This window comes from Camelus dromedarius, chromosome 11 (assembly GCF_036321535.1).
Source record: "Camelus dromedarius isolate mCamDro1 chromosome 11, mCamDro1.pat, whole genome shotgun sequence".
NCBI lineage: Eukaryota > Metazoa > Chordata > Mammalia > Artiodactyla > Camelidae > Camelus > Camelus dromedarius.
The window spans coordinates 41,224,177-41,241,342 of NC_087446.1; the positions used below are offsets into that span (position 1 = coordinate 41,224,177).

The 17,166-nt window shown below is 43.0% G+C and overlaps 1 protein-coding gene across 4 annotated transcripts in view; it reads left to right on the plus strand.

The window, feature by feature from the left end:
* CPM (carboxypeptidase M) overlaps nt 1–17,166 on the plus strand; it is a 76,825-nt gene that overhangs the window by 32,542 nt on the left and 27,117 nt on the right. The window lies entirely within an intron of this gene.

Consider the following 17,166-nt stretch of genomic DNA (forward strand, 5'->3'; position numbering starts at 1 on the left):
ATACCAACGTGGCATTATCCACGCAGGGATGGTATGGTGCATTCTGGAAGGAAGTGGTTCTCAGTCTGGTTCGCATCACAGGATGGAATACTACTCAGCCCTGAGAATGAGTTACGTTCACATACAACAATATGAATAAATCCACAGTAGGGCATGGACAGTGCCTGGGAGTAGGGTGCATCTAGGTGGTAGCCGAACATCTGTGTGTTCAGTTTATAAAATCCACAGTGAGCTGTACAATGTTTTGTATATGTATATTGTGTTTCCCTGAATTTTTTTTTTTTTTGAGTGTGTATTATAGCGAGCGGAAGTACTGTAAAAAATGTAAACGCCTGAACTCACATCTAGAGATTCCCATCCTGGGAGGGACCCATGTGTTTGCAGTTTTGACAAACACCCCCGTTAGTTCTGCTGCAGGCGGTCCAGAGAGCTGCTTGTAAGAAGCACAGTGAAGCTGCCGACCTAGTCTGCTGTTGCCCTGCTTAACTCTGGCTATCAACAGGATGAACTGAGTGAAGAATGATTGGAGAATGACTGAAGTCACACTGTAGCACATTGGGCACCTAGAGGTCTAGCCTGTGTGATTTCAAAACTTCACGAAAATGCAGAAACAACTGTATGAAATGCCTGCAACCCGATTTCTCTGAATCCTCTTCATGCATGCGTGAGAGGTGTTTAAAACTTTCTGCATTTTAATGGAAAGTGAAGAAATTCCAGGCCTGGCTCTAGTCTACTAAAGTGTATCTCCATTGGATTGAAATCCTCCACACATGACTGTCACCATCCACACCCTTCACTGTCTCTTCTTCCCCTTCCACCCAAATACAAATGCCATGGTTAGTACTGCTTCCTGCCCATCCCGCTTTGCCAGTGGGCCTTTCTCATACCATTTCATGCCCACGTACATGTGTGTTAAGTGGGGTGGGCAGGTTAAACAGCACTTTACCACTGGCCTCTAAGAGCGCACCTAATTCTGAGGGATGGTTGGGATCGTCTCAAGATGTTGCCTATGAGTGATTCTGTGGCTGAGCGCTGCTGGCTTGTTGAGCAATGAAAAACCCTGGCCAATCTTGTCACCCATCCTCTCATAAGCATCTGCCCCATCTATACTGCCCAACCATTTGGTGGAGCACGGTAAAGGGAAATAGGTGACAGGTTGAACAAGGTCCCTTTCTACAAACTTACTCTTAGACGTAAACAGAGGCACAGTGTCAGAAAGGATAAAGGCTGGCCACCGTGTGCTGCACATGACATGTGCAGAGCTGTGACTGTTCCCCAGATGTGAGATGAACCAGGGCTGCGATGACCCATTGTAGAAAGTGTCTATTACAGTCAAAAAGTCTCTGCAATGGCTCCTTCTATCTATTTGGAATTTTCACTAAGGCTCTTGTGCCATGGCCCATGGAAAAGTAGGTACCTTTCAAGAAGCCTGACTTGCCTCAGAAATTTATGTCCATGAAATTGATTCTAGGCCTTTGGCCATGGCACCCGGCCCACTTTTGAGAACAGTTTGCCAGTGAGCCGTGTGCTACGTGATCAAGCGGCCTCGTATCCTTGTGAGATTGGCCCGGCATAAATTGTTAATTAAATATATATAAACAACAAAGTTCAAGATAAGATGTGCTTTAGTGGGTGAGTAAGCTCAGGTAGCTCATTAACAGCTGCCCTTCCTCATGCTCCTTTAGAAATGGGCATTTCCCAACCAACATTTTAAGGTAGGAGTTGATCTGAGATGCAAGCTAGTTATGCAATTTGAAGCTGAAAAGTCGGATCTGGATTTTCTAACCCTGAATGTTCAGTGGCGGTGGCCCATGCAATGCTCTGGCAGAGAGTTCAGAGCCTGAACATTCAGCATTGCTCCCTTAGACGTCCTGGGCCTCAGCTGCGGTCATGGGTACAAGACGGCACTGCTCAAACTATGATCTTCAGCTTAGGAAGGACTTATGACCAGTCACTTGTACACACACAGCCAGCGAAACAGTTGGGAGACAGCGACTTCCAGAATAAATGCTAGTTTCTTTGTGTGTGCATAGATCTACTTTGCAGATAATGCTGACTTTGAACGGTAAGGAGTTAGTGTCTCAAAACTCTTCTAGACACAAAAGAAAAGCACGGGACATTCCCAAACCTTCTTATCGTTGATGAGTCTAATGCCGCTATTGGAGAAGTGACTTACTAAGAGTTGCTTTTTTTTTTTTCTTTTTTTTTTTAAATGAAGTATAGTCAGTTTACAATGTGGTGTCAATTTCTGATGTACAGCGTAATGTTTCAGTCATACGTGTACATACATATAGTCCTTTTCAGTTGCTTTTTCAGTATTGGTTACTATAAGATATTGAATATAACTCCCTGTGCTATACAGTAGAAACTTGTTGTTTACCTGTTTCATATATAGTAGTTAGTATCAGCAAATCTCGAACTCCCAATTTGTTGGGTAGGGAGAGGGGCGGGGAGATGAAGTTCTTGCTTTGTTTTGGGAGTTGAATGCCTCAAGTTCTTTGTCCTCAGAAAGATAAACATCTATTGCCTCTAAGATGGTAACAGAGGAAGTTCCATTAAGGAGCATAATGTGGAACAAACATTAATCTTAGAGTAAAACAAAAAACCAGTTCAAACCCCAGACTGTCAGAGCCTATTCCCTCATCTGTAAAATGAGGATAAGATACTTAACTTATCTATCTCATGGGGTTTCTGTTGGATTAAATGATAAGAGGGAGCGTGTGAAAGCACTTTGGAAATTATGTAAAATATCAATATTTAAGGCAAATATGATTTCCTGAAATCTTTGAGTTCTTCCTCAGGTTCCATGATTATGACATCATTTAAATAGGAGCTACCCTCTCTGTAATCCTAATAATCATATTCTCAGTGCAACATTGGGAAAAACCCCAAATCAGTAGAAATTCCTACTAAAGCAGCTCACCCTATAAGGCCCCTCATTGAGTGACAGTAATGAGTCTACCGAAAGCATCATTACTGATTGTTTTGTAAGCTTGAGAAATCTGTTGATGATTTCTGAAGGTTGGGTGTTGCAATGATGTGGATGCCGGAGCACTGACTCTTGTACTGGTTTTCTTTTTTTTTTTTTTTTTAAGTAAATATTTATATTTGTATTGACTTTACAATGAAGTTGACATGTTACTTTGTTGCAGAAATTAATTAGCACCAACTCATGGTTTAAATGCTCTAGAACTATAGTGTTAGCTATGCTCATAATTGTCTTGACTATATTAAAAATAAACAGAGCTAGAAACGTAAAGGAATCTCACACCACTCCTTTGAAAGAGGTTGAAAGAGATTATCACGTAGCTTAAATTTGCTGGCAACAGACATGTGCTGTGATTGTGTTAAAGAATAAATTGAAAGGATCCTTGGAAGCCACAAACTTTCTGAGTCAGTGTACACAGGCTGGATGACACTCAGGCCTTCTCTCATCCTTTCCTTCTCAGCAGCCATGCCCTGTCCCTGCCTCACCCTTTCCTCTCCTGTAATCTCTTCTACCCAAAGCCCAGGCGAGAGGACTGACCACACTGAGGCAGAGAGAACAATTCAACCACTTACATTTCTTTTTGCCCTCATCCAAAGCCCAATCTTGAGGAAGACATCAAAGTCAAGATTAAAACTGCCCAACACCCAAGCTTAACTGATTTCTTATTTTTTTTTTCCTAGTGGAGGCACTGGGGATTGAACCCAGGACCTCGTGCATGCTAAGCATGCGTACTCTACCACTGAGCTATACCCTGACCCCGTGATTCCTTGTTTTCATCCCATGTTAATCACTTGGCCTTTGCTAAATTAATGACTTGGTGACCAGAAAGCTCAATGATCACATGAATCATATGATTTTAAAATATGTCTGTAGTTTTTTTTTCTGATTGTAATAGAGGTTTAAAAATGTCCTTTACTGAACATTCACATTTGCGTCAAGATGATTTTTCTTTCTCATATATATGGCGATGTAATAAGCTAATGTTTGGTTTTGCATAATTGACATAGTAACTTCTTAACCCCTTTTCTAGTGTAGTTCTGTGTTTTCATCGGAAAGAGGCAGCCTATGAATTTCTCACCCTGGAGCTTCCTTTCTCCTCTTCCCTCTGGCTTCACTTTTCAAGTGAACAACTCTGACCTCTCTTGACCCTTTGCAAACTGCAGAAGTCAGTGGATCAGACCATGATTTTTTTTACCTTTTTAAAAACTCCCCCTCGCCCCACAGTTTTTTATTTTGAAAATTTTCAAGTCTAGAGAAAATTGCAAAAATAGTAAAATAAATACTCACAGTCTTCATTTATTTATCCACTAGTTATTCATATTTTGCCACATTTGCTTTATCTCCCTCATGAGCTTTATTTATAGGTTTTGCTAAACTATAGAAATAATAAACAGCATGCTTATTTACAAAAACTTAAGCATGCACCACCTAGAAATGACTTCTTGCTAACCACACACACCATTAAATTAAGAAAATCATAATTACTCAGTGAACAGTATACTTCATTTTTCACATTCTCTAATGGTTCCAAGAATGCCTTTTATAACTTTTTCTTTCGCTCAGAGTCCAATCAAGGATTGAAAACACATTGCATACAGTGTTCTATCTCTTTAGTCTCGTAACCTGGGACAGTCCCCCACTACCTTTTGTTGACATTGACCGACTCCTCTTGAACCAATTTCATGTCATTGACTGTTTCCTAATGAACCGGTTCCTTATTGACAAGCTGTCGGCTTGCCCTCCTACGGTGATGAGTTACTCTCTCCACGGCAGGGCCAGACTGGAGGTCTTAACATGATTTCCAGCCTCACTCGCCTGGAGAGAGTTAAAGTCTGCATGATGGCTTCAATCACTTTGGCCACAGGCCCCGTGAGAACTCCTGCACTGTGAAAGCCGTGTTTATGGTTCGGCACAGACAGCCCAGGTGACCGGCTTCCTGTCCTCCCTCGGCTCAGTGGCATCCCTAGGTGTTTTGCTCTGGGAGTTTTGAATGAGAGTCAGTCCTTGGACTTAAATTCACATGATGTCTGGTGGCTTGAATGTCCATGACAATTTCTATGCTGTCAAAATCGATTCTGAAGGACATGTTCTCTCCAGGTAGCCCGTTCCGCTCTATGAATCCACACTTCAATTTTTTTAAAGCTTCAGTCAGTTTTAGTTTATCTCAACTGATCTACAGATCTTCTGAAAGGTACATTTCTGCTGATGGTTGGCATGAATTTCTACCCAGATGTTAGGGACACTGTTTACCTTTGAAATTTTTCTGTCATTGTCCTGCTGCTGGGCCTGTAGAGCCCAGATTGTCATTAGCCAGTTCTGTGCACTCAGGGCCCTCAAACAAACATCTGCGTGCCATGTTCCTGGCACTGTTGATAAGCTCGTGAGCATTAAACGAGCTGGAAACCCCATGAGGTGTGGGTACCATTAATCCTATGACAGATGAGAAAACAGATTGACTCAGAGAGAGTAAGCAATTTACCCAGTACCACATGGCTAGTGAGTGGCAGACCTGGAGTTTAAACTCTGGCAATTTGATTGTAAAATCTGCACACGTCATGACGTAAGGGGCCACTAAAGGGACACTGCATCTTTCAAGAACGCTCAGATGCTAAGGTTTTTTAAAACTTTTTAAATATTCTATTTTAATTTTTTTCAAGCCTCTTTTTTTGGGGGGTGAGGTAATTGGTTTATTCGTTTCTTTGTTTTAATGGAGGTACTGGGGATTGAACCCAGGACCTAGTGCGTACCAATCATGCACTCTACCACTAAGCTACCACTGAGCTATACCCTCCCCACTCTGAGATACTGTTTTGAGGCATGTGTGATGCTGTAGAAATCCCAGTTTAGATGTCCTTACCAAACTGTTGATCCATTAGTGAGACTTAAATCTCCTACTAGTAACTCTAGTGAGAAGTCCACCATTGTTAAGCCCACAAATGCATCAAATGTCCTAGTTTTAAGTCAAGTTTAGACCTTGAAGAAACCTCATTTTGGCAACTTCAGGGCTTCTCCCAACTGTCCAGAGTTCGGCATCCTTTCTGGAACCTGGCTTGCTTCACTTTCAAATGAAAGCCTTTTAGGTACAAACTCAGCAAGTAGGATGACTGAAAGAAAAGAGTCTTTATTTTCCAAAGTAGCTTATGAGGTGAGGAAACTAGTGAACTAATTGCCATTATCCCCTGCCACTAAAAGATGAGTTCTTAGGGTAGCAATAAATAGGCAGTGAGAACAAGCAGGCCTCCAACAAACTGGGGGTTGTTGCGGGGAGGTGGAGGGGGTGCAATGGATCTGAACTGACCCCATCATAAAACACAGCTCTGTGACACCTACAGAAACTTATAAGAAATAAAAACGCCAACTGGGGAGAAAGAACCAAAACACCAACACTGAACCAAGATGCCCCTGGCAAACCATAAATGAGAACCCACCAACGGTCAAGAAACAGATAGTGCTCGCGGTCATTACTGATCTTTTAAAGTAGTAGTTTTTTAAAAATCTCAAGTACCTGTTTGTACTTTATGATGATACTCAACTTGGCTGTTACTACTGAACTTGGTTATTGTTGCTTCAAAAAGACGACCTGATTTTGTTTGACCTCTCTCCCAAGGGCCCCAAAACGGAAGTTCTCAGCTTTTTATAGTATGAGACCTCGAGAGATTTTCACTTTGGGGATTTAAAAACAAATTTCTTGTCTCTGTATGAAAAAAAGACTAGAAGGGAACAGAGAAATTACGGTGGTTGGGACATGAGAATTATGGCTACTTTTAAAAACTCAATTTAAAAAAAACTTCTTTTATAGCTTAAAATTTTTTAACATTTGAGGAAGTAGAAGAGATTTCTCAGCTTCTGACCTGGGAAAAGAGTGGGAGGAGTAGAGAAGGTAGGGTTGGAAGAGGAGGAAGGCAGAGAATTTCCTGCCATTTTCTTGTTTTGGTTGATGGTTGGTGATTAATGAGACTCTGCTTCTCTGGGAGTTGTGACTAGTCTTGGAATCAAAAAAGAAGAAGAAAAGAAAATGTCTTAGAATTCAGTGCATCTTCATATTTTTCCTTTTCTTTTTTCAATTGAAAAAGCTAATACTAGATGTAAAATAGATAAACAGCAAGGTCCTACTATATAGCCCTAGGAACTATATTCAGTATCTTGTAATAGCCTATAATGAAAAAAAATATGAAAAGGAATATATATATATGTATAACTGAATCACTATGCTGCATACCAGGAATTAACACAACATTGTAAACCAACTATACTTAAATAAAAAAAAGAAAAAGAAAAAATTAATATCCCCAAGAAATCAGAAGAATCCCTGATATAGAAATTGAAACCCCCAAACCTCCCCACTGACCTGTTCAGGAAGCAAAGAGATAGAACCTAACATCTATATTTCTCAGTTATCATTTCAGAACATTAGTCCCATGGGGACAAATGTATAAGCAAATGAAATCCCATCTCCCCATGATGATGGAAGAGTCTAACTGGAACTCAGAAATTTTGTTTGGATCTCAGCACTCTCTTGTATGGAAATACCCCCAAGAAGGTCTAAATATCCTGGAACTGATCTAGAAACTTGGATCTTTTTCAGAGCCCATCTTGGATAGCTTTAGCTGCAGATCTTCCTTCAGTCCTGGACTAGGGTGACCTTGGCTCCAACTAGACTTCCTTCCTTGGTCATTTACCCAACCATCCATTCATTCAGCAATCACTTATCTGTCATCTACGAGGTACGTGCCAGGCACTACACTAGATGCTGCAAACACAGGCATACACAGTCCCTTGTCTGCAGGAAAACCTGTGATTTTAGTAAGTGTTAGGAGAGGGCTTGCAGAAATGCTATAGGACAGGTTCAAAAAGGAGAGCAACTCAGGCTCTCAGTAAAATATAGGATCAAGGGAGAAGGGCAAGAAAGGTGATGGATAGGGGCAGGTCAGCTTGTGGTTGAGCCTTGAAAGGCAAGAGGAAGTGAGCCACTTTGATGAGGTAGATAAGACTGTCCATGGGAGAGAAAAGAGCACGCACGGATAGGTACCGAAGCAGGTGTTGGCTCCTTTTGGAATTACAGCTAATTGAGAATGCCTAGAGCCCAGTGTGTGATGGAGGCTGGAGGCTGGAGGCTGGAGGCGGCCAGGGGGACAGTCCATGAGAGGTCAGGGTGCCATTCTGAGGGGCTTAGGTTCTACCTTGATGTCATGGGAGAGAAAGGGACCCGTCCATCACAGGATAAGCAGTGGAGCCATGCAGTCTGATTGACATTTGATGAACCCCCCTGCCAAATAACGGAAAGTTTACCAAACATTGTTTTTCTTTTGGCCTTGGCTTTTTCAAATGGTGAAAGTGGTGTCAGAAATAAAAAGCTGGTGTTTGGGGGGGCAATCTAATCAGTTGGTGTTATACATTTGTTTCAGCTGACCTAACGTGAGGCTCAGGATAGGCATTCAGGGTCTATTTGTTGAATGAATAAATGAGAAAGTGAAGGGTTGAGCCATTGTACAGGATGGTAGCTAACACAGTGAAGATGTACCTGATTTTAAGCTCCTATAAGTATTTGCAAACAAGTCTGGTCACCTTGGGAAGCTGCATGTAAGCCACCAGGGCTGCAGCTGCAGGACACAATGCTGGTGGCTGCTCTCAGCTTGGTCTCAGAGCTCAGGTTTGGCCAAAACTTTTGCTGTCTGGTTGCTGGTTCCTGTTGTCAAGCAGGCTTGTGTTCCAGCAGGTCCTGGCCTACCATTTTGTCCAGGGCTATATTTCATAGCATCCTGAGAGGGCCTCTGGTCACCTTGCTTGAGACTGTCCCTCTTTACTTAGCACATGGCAAGTATGTAGGTCCTTTTTTCTCTACTCATGCCCACCTTTGCACTACTAGAGTTTAAGGCATTATCTCAGCTCTGGAGTCACCTCTACCCACCTACAGCTACTATTCGATGATGCGTGCAGATATAATGAGACGACCCAAGAAAGAATGCCAAGAAATCAGCTTTGCCAGTGATGTCTTGCTACCACATTCCTTTTTAATACAGTGTTTTCAGTGCATTTTAATATTGATGTGTTGGCTGTCTACCCTCAATCAGTAGACACTGTGAGTGTGTGTAACAGCTTCTGGTGCTATAGAAACAAAACTGTACAACATGTTTCACAGTTGATCATTTGGATTGAGAAGATAGTTAAACAATGCTCCTATGTGAATGAGACTTATGTATAATTTGTGCCAGATGAGTAGTTGTTTTTTATTGAAACATAGTTGATTTAGTGTTGTGTTAGTGTACAGCATAGTGATTCAGTTATACATACATGTAGATATATTCTTTCTCAGATTCTTTTCCATTGTGGTTTATTATAAGATATTGAGTTAAGTTCCCTGTGCTGTACGGTAGGAGCTTATTGTATCTGTTTTATACATAGTTTGGATCGGCTAATCCCAAAGTCCACGTTTATCACTCCCCATACTTTCCCCTTTGGTAACCATAAGTTTTCTATGTCTGTGAGTCTGTTTATGTTTTGTAAGCAAATTCATTTGTGTCTTTTTTATTTTTAACTTTTTATTGATGTGTAGTTGATTTACAATGTTATTTTCAGGTGTACAGCAAAATGATTCACTTATACATATATACACATATTTTTTTTCTTTTCAGATTCTTTCTACTATATGTTGTTCTAAGAAATTGAATATAGTTCCCTGTGCTATTCAGTAGGTCCTTGTTGTTTATCTGTTTTATGTATAGTTATGTGTATCTGTTAATCTCCAATCCCTAATTACACCTCCCCTTCCGTTCCCCTTTGGTAGCCATCGTTTATTTTCTATGTCTGTGAATCTGTGTTTGGTTTGTAAATAGAATTTGTATCATTTCTTTTTAGATTCCACATGTAAGTGATAGCATATGATAATTTGTCTTTGTCTGACTTACTTCACTTAGTATGATAATCTCTAGATCCACCCATGTTGCTGCAAATGGCATTATTGCATTCTTTTTTATGGCTGAGTGGTATTCCATTTTATGTATATATGACAACTTCTTTATCCAGTCATTTGTTGATGGACATTTAGGTTGCCCAGATGAGTAGTTCTAAAGCAGAGGTTCTAAACTTCCCTCACCTCTGAGTCACCTCCACACAATCTTAGTGTTCTGGGAACTTCTGTCTCAACAAACACCAGTGTCAGTAATATGAACAATGAGCATTCACTGAGGGGGAAGATAATTTGGGTTTGGGTTGGTTACAGAGGGCACATGAGACAGCACAGACTAGACTAGACTGCAGAAATGAAAGACCTCCAAATCTCAGTGGTTTATAACAGCAAAAGAGAAGCTTCTGTTTACTCACATTATCTGTCCATTGTTGCTAGTGGCTCTGTTCCCTGGCATCTTTCCTCCAGGACCCATGCTGACAGAGCAGCTCTATCAAAACATTGCCTGAGCTGTGATGGGGAAAATGAGATGGCAAACCATGTGTTGGCTCCTAAAGTTTCTTCCTAGAGATGACATCTGTCATTTCTACCCACATTTTATTGGCCAGAACAAGTCATGTGACCACACCTGACTTCAACAGGGTACTGAATGATGGACCACCCGTGATACAGAGGCTTTTGCTAAGAAGGTGACCTAAACCCTGGTGGATGGCCCTGTTTATAAGGCAGATCCAGTTGGGGAGAAGGCCGTGACGGCTCGGGCGATGCTGACAACACTGCTGAGGAAACAGGACTCTTCCACGTTAAACCCTTGGAAAATGGGCTGAGAGGCAGGCTGTTGGTTGGTTGGCTGGTTGGCTGGTTGTTTCATTGAGATGTAATTGACCAGGATGTTTCTGAATGGCAATGCTTGTGGTGTCATTTTATAGAAATATTCTAAAAAAGGAGAAATCAGGAGCGTCAGAGTAGCTTGGAGAAACTTTTTATAGTTAAATGCATAGGATTTGAAAAGGCAGAAACACTGGTTAGGTGGTAATCAAAAGCTGAGGTTGACAGTTATGTCTCTGGTTAACATAAAATGGGTAATGAAATAATTACAACCTGTAAATGGAGCCGCTTTACAAGCAGTGGCCTTCCAAACATAGGTTGAGTTTGGTTTGTTCATTTTAGTGGGAGTAGTTAATGATCAAAGGGGTCCCGGATGATGGTGTGTTTGGGGACCACTGACCTATACAAGTGATCTGGTCCCACAAGGTCCACACAATCTGCCAAAGGACCTCTACACAGTTTCCTACTGGGAGACACGGCAAAGAGCTGAAATGTTATTATTAAACCCATGGGCACCTGATTCATTGTCATCTGACAGGAAATTGTGATATTAAACAAATACGTTCCCACTGGTGAGGGCAGTGAGGGGTTCTTTCATTTTGGTTTGGTTTTGGTTTGTTTTTACCCAAACACACTTAATCTCCCTAATGTTCCATCCAACCTCAATACACCTGCACTTCTCTTGAGAAACAAACAAACAAAAAAGGCAGAAAATCCACTGATGTATTTTAGGCTGAGGACAACACAAGTCAAGATGAGGCTGAGTCAATGGTGCAGAGAGGAGCCCGGTGCCAGTCAGAGCACTTGTGTTAGCAGGTAGTGGGTGATGCAGGTGGAGGTCAGGTGGTGGTGGGACCCTGAACATGGAGGGAGGAATCTGGGTCAGATGTGCCAGTGGTTACCAAGAAAAAGTAATCCTAGAGATGCACCAATTACTTTTGGAAATACTACAGTAGATATTTATCCAACACCTACTATGCACCAGGCACTGTTAGGTGCTGAGAATATAACAGTGAACAAAACAGGCAAATGGAACAAAATGGTACACACATGGGCAGTGCTCTTTTGTGTTACATTCTAGTTGAGATAGATGTCACACAAGTAAATGATTAAACCTGAAATCTCAAAGAGTGAAAAATGTGTAAAGAAAAGTCACACAGAATTAGAACTTGAGCAGGGGATAGATGATGGCAGTGGTGCAGCCATCAGGTGGGGCAGGGAAGACAACAGGTCACTGGTGAAGACTGATGACAGTGACGTGGTCCTGGGAAACAGCCAGCCCTTCCCCCGACAGTGGCAGGATTGGCACCCTCAGCTGATTGAAGCTTCCTTGTCCAGGCCTGTCCCATCAGTATAAGAAGCCAGGAAGGCTGGCTCTAAGGTAGGTGGCCATTGGGATCTACTGCTGGTGGACCAGTTGGAAAAGTGCAGGCAGACATATTTCCCAGATCCAGAGCACACAGGCTTGACACCCACGCAGAAGCTCTGGTGACCACTGAATCCCACAGCCTTCTCTGGGGCCAGGCTAACCCTCAACCAGCAGGTGGCCCTACTTTGGACCCCACACCAAGATCTCTGTGCAGTGGGAAATTCCCTTGCAGCAGATTTTGGCGTTGAGCACCTTTCTCTCAGTCCTGGGATGTCTCCTGAGTCCCTGTTATCCCTGGATCAAACTGAGCTACAAAACTCAGGACCCTGGGTTGAAGATGGAATTGCCTGAGGCAAAAGAAACAGCCCAGGCCCAAGGCTGCTTCCAGCAGAACAGGGCACTTGCTCTTTCCACAGTAGCAACAGGACCCCTAGGATGTCTGATTCCTTCCTCTACCCCTGAACCCCTTGTTGACAGGCTCCTCTGTTCATGAACAAGGTCAGGAATTTGGTCACGTGGCTGATGTGGGGGCGGGAATCGCGTCTGTCCAAGCATGGGTTCTCAGCTTAGCAAGAACAGAAACAGACAGACTAGGTGTGCATGTTGGCTGGCCAGACCCCCAGTTTAGTGGAGGAGCCACAGTGAACGCTGGACCGTTAGCCGTGAAGGGAGGGTGTGTGTGTGAATTTTATGTCCCAGAGACAGGGTATGTGCACAACAGATGGGTTTTGTCCAGTCTCTCCTAATGCTGCTCCTCCACCCACTCTACTTTTTTTAGCCTAGTCTTTGTTGACTAGTAGACAAACTTATTGCAGGGGAAACACCTGGCAGACAGATCTCTGAAGTACAGCCAGTTCCAGATTTCCCAACTTTGGGACAAAGTCACCAAGGCTTGGCTGTAGTCTTTGAATAGAGAGCAGCCTGGGGACAAACCGGTCCACCAGTTTGCAAACCAATTTTAGATTTGCTTCCAGAGGGAGGAAATAACAGCTGTAACTCCTCAAACCATCCTCATGGTGTCCCTTCAGCCTCTTCCTTCCATTTCCAATTCCCCCAAGGGGGGAAAGCAAAAATCCCAACACTAGAAATGGCACATGGCAAGCTTGGGGCCCAGGCTCATGTTTCCTTGGTATTCTCCATCCCTTAGGTGCCTGGAGCAGTGCAGCATAGTGGTTAAGGATGAAGCCGACTCTGGATAGACCACCTTTGTTACTGTGGTGCTTAAACTTTTGTGTGCAGGAGAACCCCTGGAGAGCTTAAGACATAGACCGCTGGTCCTCACCCCCCGAGTCTCTGACTCAGTGAGAGCGTGCATTTCTAACAAGTTCCTAGGTGACACTGATGGGGCCACACTTTGAGAACCACTGCCTTGTGAGCTCACCTGAGCTTGCGTCCCCCTGTGTGAAAGGATAACACTTGTACCCACCGCTGACGGTTGTCAGGGTGGTGAGTGTACGTAACTGTGAGTGCTACTACTATGCAGGCGTGGCCAGTCTGGAAACTTTTGCCCCTGTTTTGTTTGTTGTTACTTGTGTCAGTTTTGTTTTCGTCACGGGCCACTTATCAGGGACCTGTTCCTCCACTTCCGAGCCCAGGAATATGCGACTTGGGAGGCTGAGTGTTTAACCTGACTGAAGTAATGTGCTGTTTTCAACTCTCCTGCGGACATGACTTGACGTAGGGCTTTGTGTGCTCTGTGGGTAACAAGGGAGACTGAAGGTTGGGTGTCAGACCTTTGGATTATTCTTCGGGAAGGCGGGAGGAGCTCGCCAGCCTTATGGCTGCCTTGCCGGTAGCGCTGTTCTTCCCATATCTGTGAGGACATGAACTCAGTGCATCGAGCAAGCTCTCCCAAGCTTTGACTTAGGTCAAAAGGGAATTGTAAGGACACACAGAGAAATACACAAGTCTGGGAAACAACTGATGCATCACTCTGGAGACCAGAGCCTCGTGGGTGGGACATGCATGTGACATGCCTCATCGTCACTGCAGCTCTGCTCCTGGGACCAGGCCACCCACGCAGTGTCTGCTTCTCTCTGGGCTTGTCCTGCTGGAACTCTGGGAGTAGAGAGAGGCTGATGGGTTGTTACTTCAGCACCCAATACACAATGTCCCTATGGGGTAGCCCTCAGTTCAGGTGTCCTGCCCGGGCTCAGTCGTCACAGTGGGTAGCAGCCTGCAGCATGCTCCAGGTGCAAAGCATGGCAACGCGATGCTGAGAGAACCTCCCCCCAGGTGGGGTGGGTTCTGGCCTTTCCAGTACTTTCAGGGAGATTGAGGCAGCCTAGAGTCATCAGAAAAACACAGATGTTGGACTCAGACACACCTGGGTTTGAACTTTGGTTCTGCCACTTAAATCAGTTTCCTTAACAATAAATTATGATATCACTCGCCACACAGAGGTGTTGGAAAGATCAAGGATTATAAAGTGCATAGTGGAGTCCCAGCCACATAGTATCTGAAGGTAATAAATGATATGAGTTGGTATTTTATTTAAAAAAAAAACTGGAAGGATAGAAAAGTGAAAAAATTAGTTTTGTTACCTTATCACTTGGCCCCTTATCACGGACAGTGTGTCAGTTTCACTTCTTGGAGAGGCTCATCCATTATTCCATTTAAAGCTTTAAATATTGTGGAGCTATTTCCTTCCATGATATTTTTTTTTAATGACCAGTCTGTTTTACATGGCTGCAGTTATATAGTTTTGCATTCTGATTTCTTTCACATGATAAAATATTTTTACTTTATAAATTCTGAACACAGTTTTAGTGGACATGCTGTAATTTACATAAAATTACTTATAGTGGACACCTAACAAGAAAGCACTGGATGATAAATGGTAGTGCATCCAAGTAATAAAATATTAAGCAGTCTTTTAAAAAGACGCAGTCAAAGTGTGTTTGTTAATGTGGAAACCTGTTCTTGATTATATGTAACATGAGATGATTTTACCTGAAGATGGACTTCCTCCCAAATCTATCTGGACATTCACTGCCCCAGTCTCAGCAGCTTGCAAACTCTCAGGGGACTCAGAGATCACCAAGGGAGCCTGTTAAGTGCAGATTTCAGGCTTCCCCCTAGAGGCTGATTTAGGAGCTGGGGCTCAGGGGTTGGCATGGTTCCAAGGATCCAGGTGGTTCTGATGTGGGAACAACACTCTTCCTGTTTCTACCTGTTGAAGCTGTACATTTTCCAAGCTTCACCTTCTACTTCTGAAAGCCGAGGGTGTTCTCTAGCACTTACTGTCCGCTTCCTTGTCTCGTGGATCTTTGCGAAGCCTCCTGGATTGTAAGACTTCTCCTGGTCCTGCAGGCAAACCCATCTGGGCTTTGTGTGAAGCCCCAGGTGAGCTCCTGACTATAGATACTGAAAATTTTGAAATCCAGGTTTGATTTACTTTGTTAAAGTGAAGACAAAGTGGCTGAGCATTTCAAAACTCTTTAGCACATTTGGTATTAGCAGAAACTTCAGGGAATAAAGATAGCCTATCCAACCTTGGGAGGAAAAAAAAAATCTTGTTTAAATTACCCTCACCTTGGCAATCAGGCTTTGAAAAGTCAACAGTTTGTCCTTTGTGCATTCACTCTGGTGTAAGCCAGAGACAGCCAGTGTTCGTTGGAGAGGCTGGTTGAAAGCCCTCAAGAGGCTTGTCCTTCCAAAAGTGTTGCATGGATGTCTCCAGGTGTATGGGTTGGTTTTCATTCTTAGACTTTGTGCCATGGAGGTTATTCAAGGTAAGTGTCTCGTCTTGCAGTTCATTTAGGGGCCATTCGTGTGAAAATCGAGGCTGAGTTACCACCAAAGTACTTTTCCACTTAGGTTTTATTGGTTATTTCCCTCCTTCCTTAAACCAAATAGTACTGGATCCCCATATCAAGTCAGGTTTTTGCTGTCTTACCCTATTTTTTATATCACTGGTCAGCTGTGGCAAATGCAGTTATAAATATAACAATTGGTAAACAATATATGGAGATGATTCTGAATTTTTCCCCTTGCCTGTGAGAGAACTAGACCATATTCTGTACAAGTCTGTGGATATTCTACCTTGAAAAGTATTAATTGCTACCGATAAGAATTCCCCACAAGGAAACCTAAAGAGCTGAGTTTAATAGAAAAAAGCTCAGAAGGAGCTCTTCCTAGCTTCGCATGAAAGTGTTAACCTGGTGGAATTAAAGCCTCAGATGACCTGAGACTTGGTGCTGTTGGGGGATTGGAAGGTTAGGTGGCTCTGGCAGGAAATGGATGTGGATGGACTGTATTTGTCCACATGGCTAACTCGGAGTTGTTATTCAGAATCCTGTTTGGAAGTCAGGTCTAAAGCTGTCTGTAAAGCCCTGTGATCCCCCTCTTTGGAAAAAATTAACCGTTTTTTCCTTTATTCTACACCCACGTGGTACCCTATACACGCTTCTGTGATCACGTCTGTCACAGTCTAGTGCAGTTACGTGTTTGCGTGTTGCTGTTTCCGCTAGATCAGAAACTTACTGGGCAGCGAGAGTGTGACTTATTTGTAGGGTCTAGTCTCCTGGTTAAATGTTCTGCACTGAACAGGTGGCATCTGTCAGATAAACTGCCTTTTGTGGATGTTTTCTGAGAATTTCTGCAGTTAACTAAGTGTAAAGCATGACCCTATCAAGACAAATTTCCCTGTAATTGTTATAATAAATTAAGAATCAATGGTGAAAAAGACAAATCCAGTATGTACTTCTCCCTGGATTCCTAATGGCAACCAAAGATCCCCCAGCCCACGGGACCCCTAGATTTAGGGAGAACTACACCTGAAATTCTGTAGAAACCTCCTCCACGTTAGCCCATGAGCTGCTGTTAAATTCCTTCCCTGGGTTCTTGAGCTCCACAGAAGGCTTAGCTAACACAGGTAAGTGAGCTTGGTATCTAGGTGGTGGACATCAAACATACATTTCCCCAGTCTTGAATTCTAAAGTGTTTGTATTTAAAAAGCCAGATGATTTTAGAATCGAAAAGAACCTCTTCACTTTACTGATTAGGAAACCGAGCATCTTGAGAGGCAGTTTTCGTTAGTGGAAGGAGCCCTAGAATTGAAGTCAGATAGGCCAG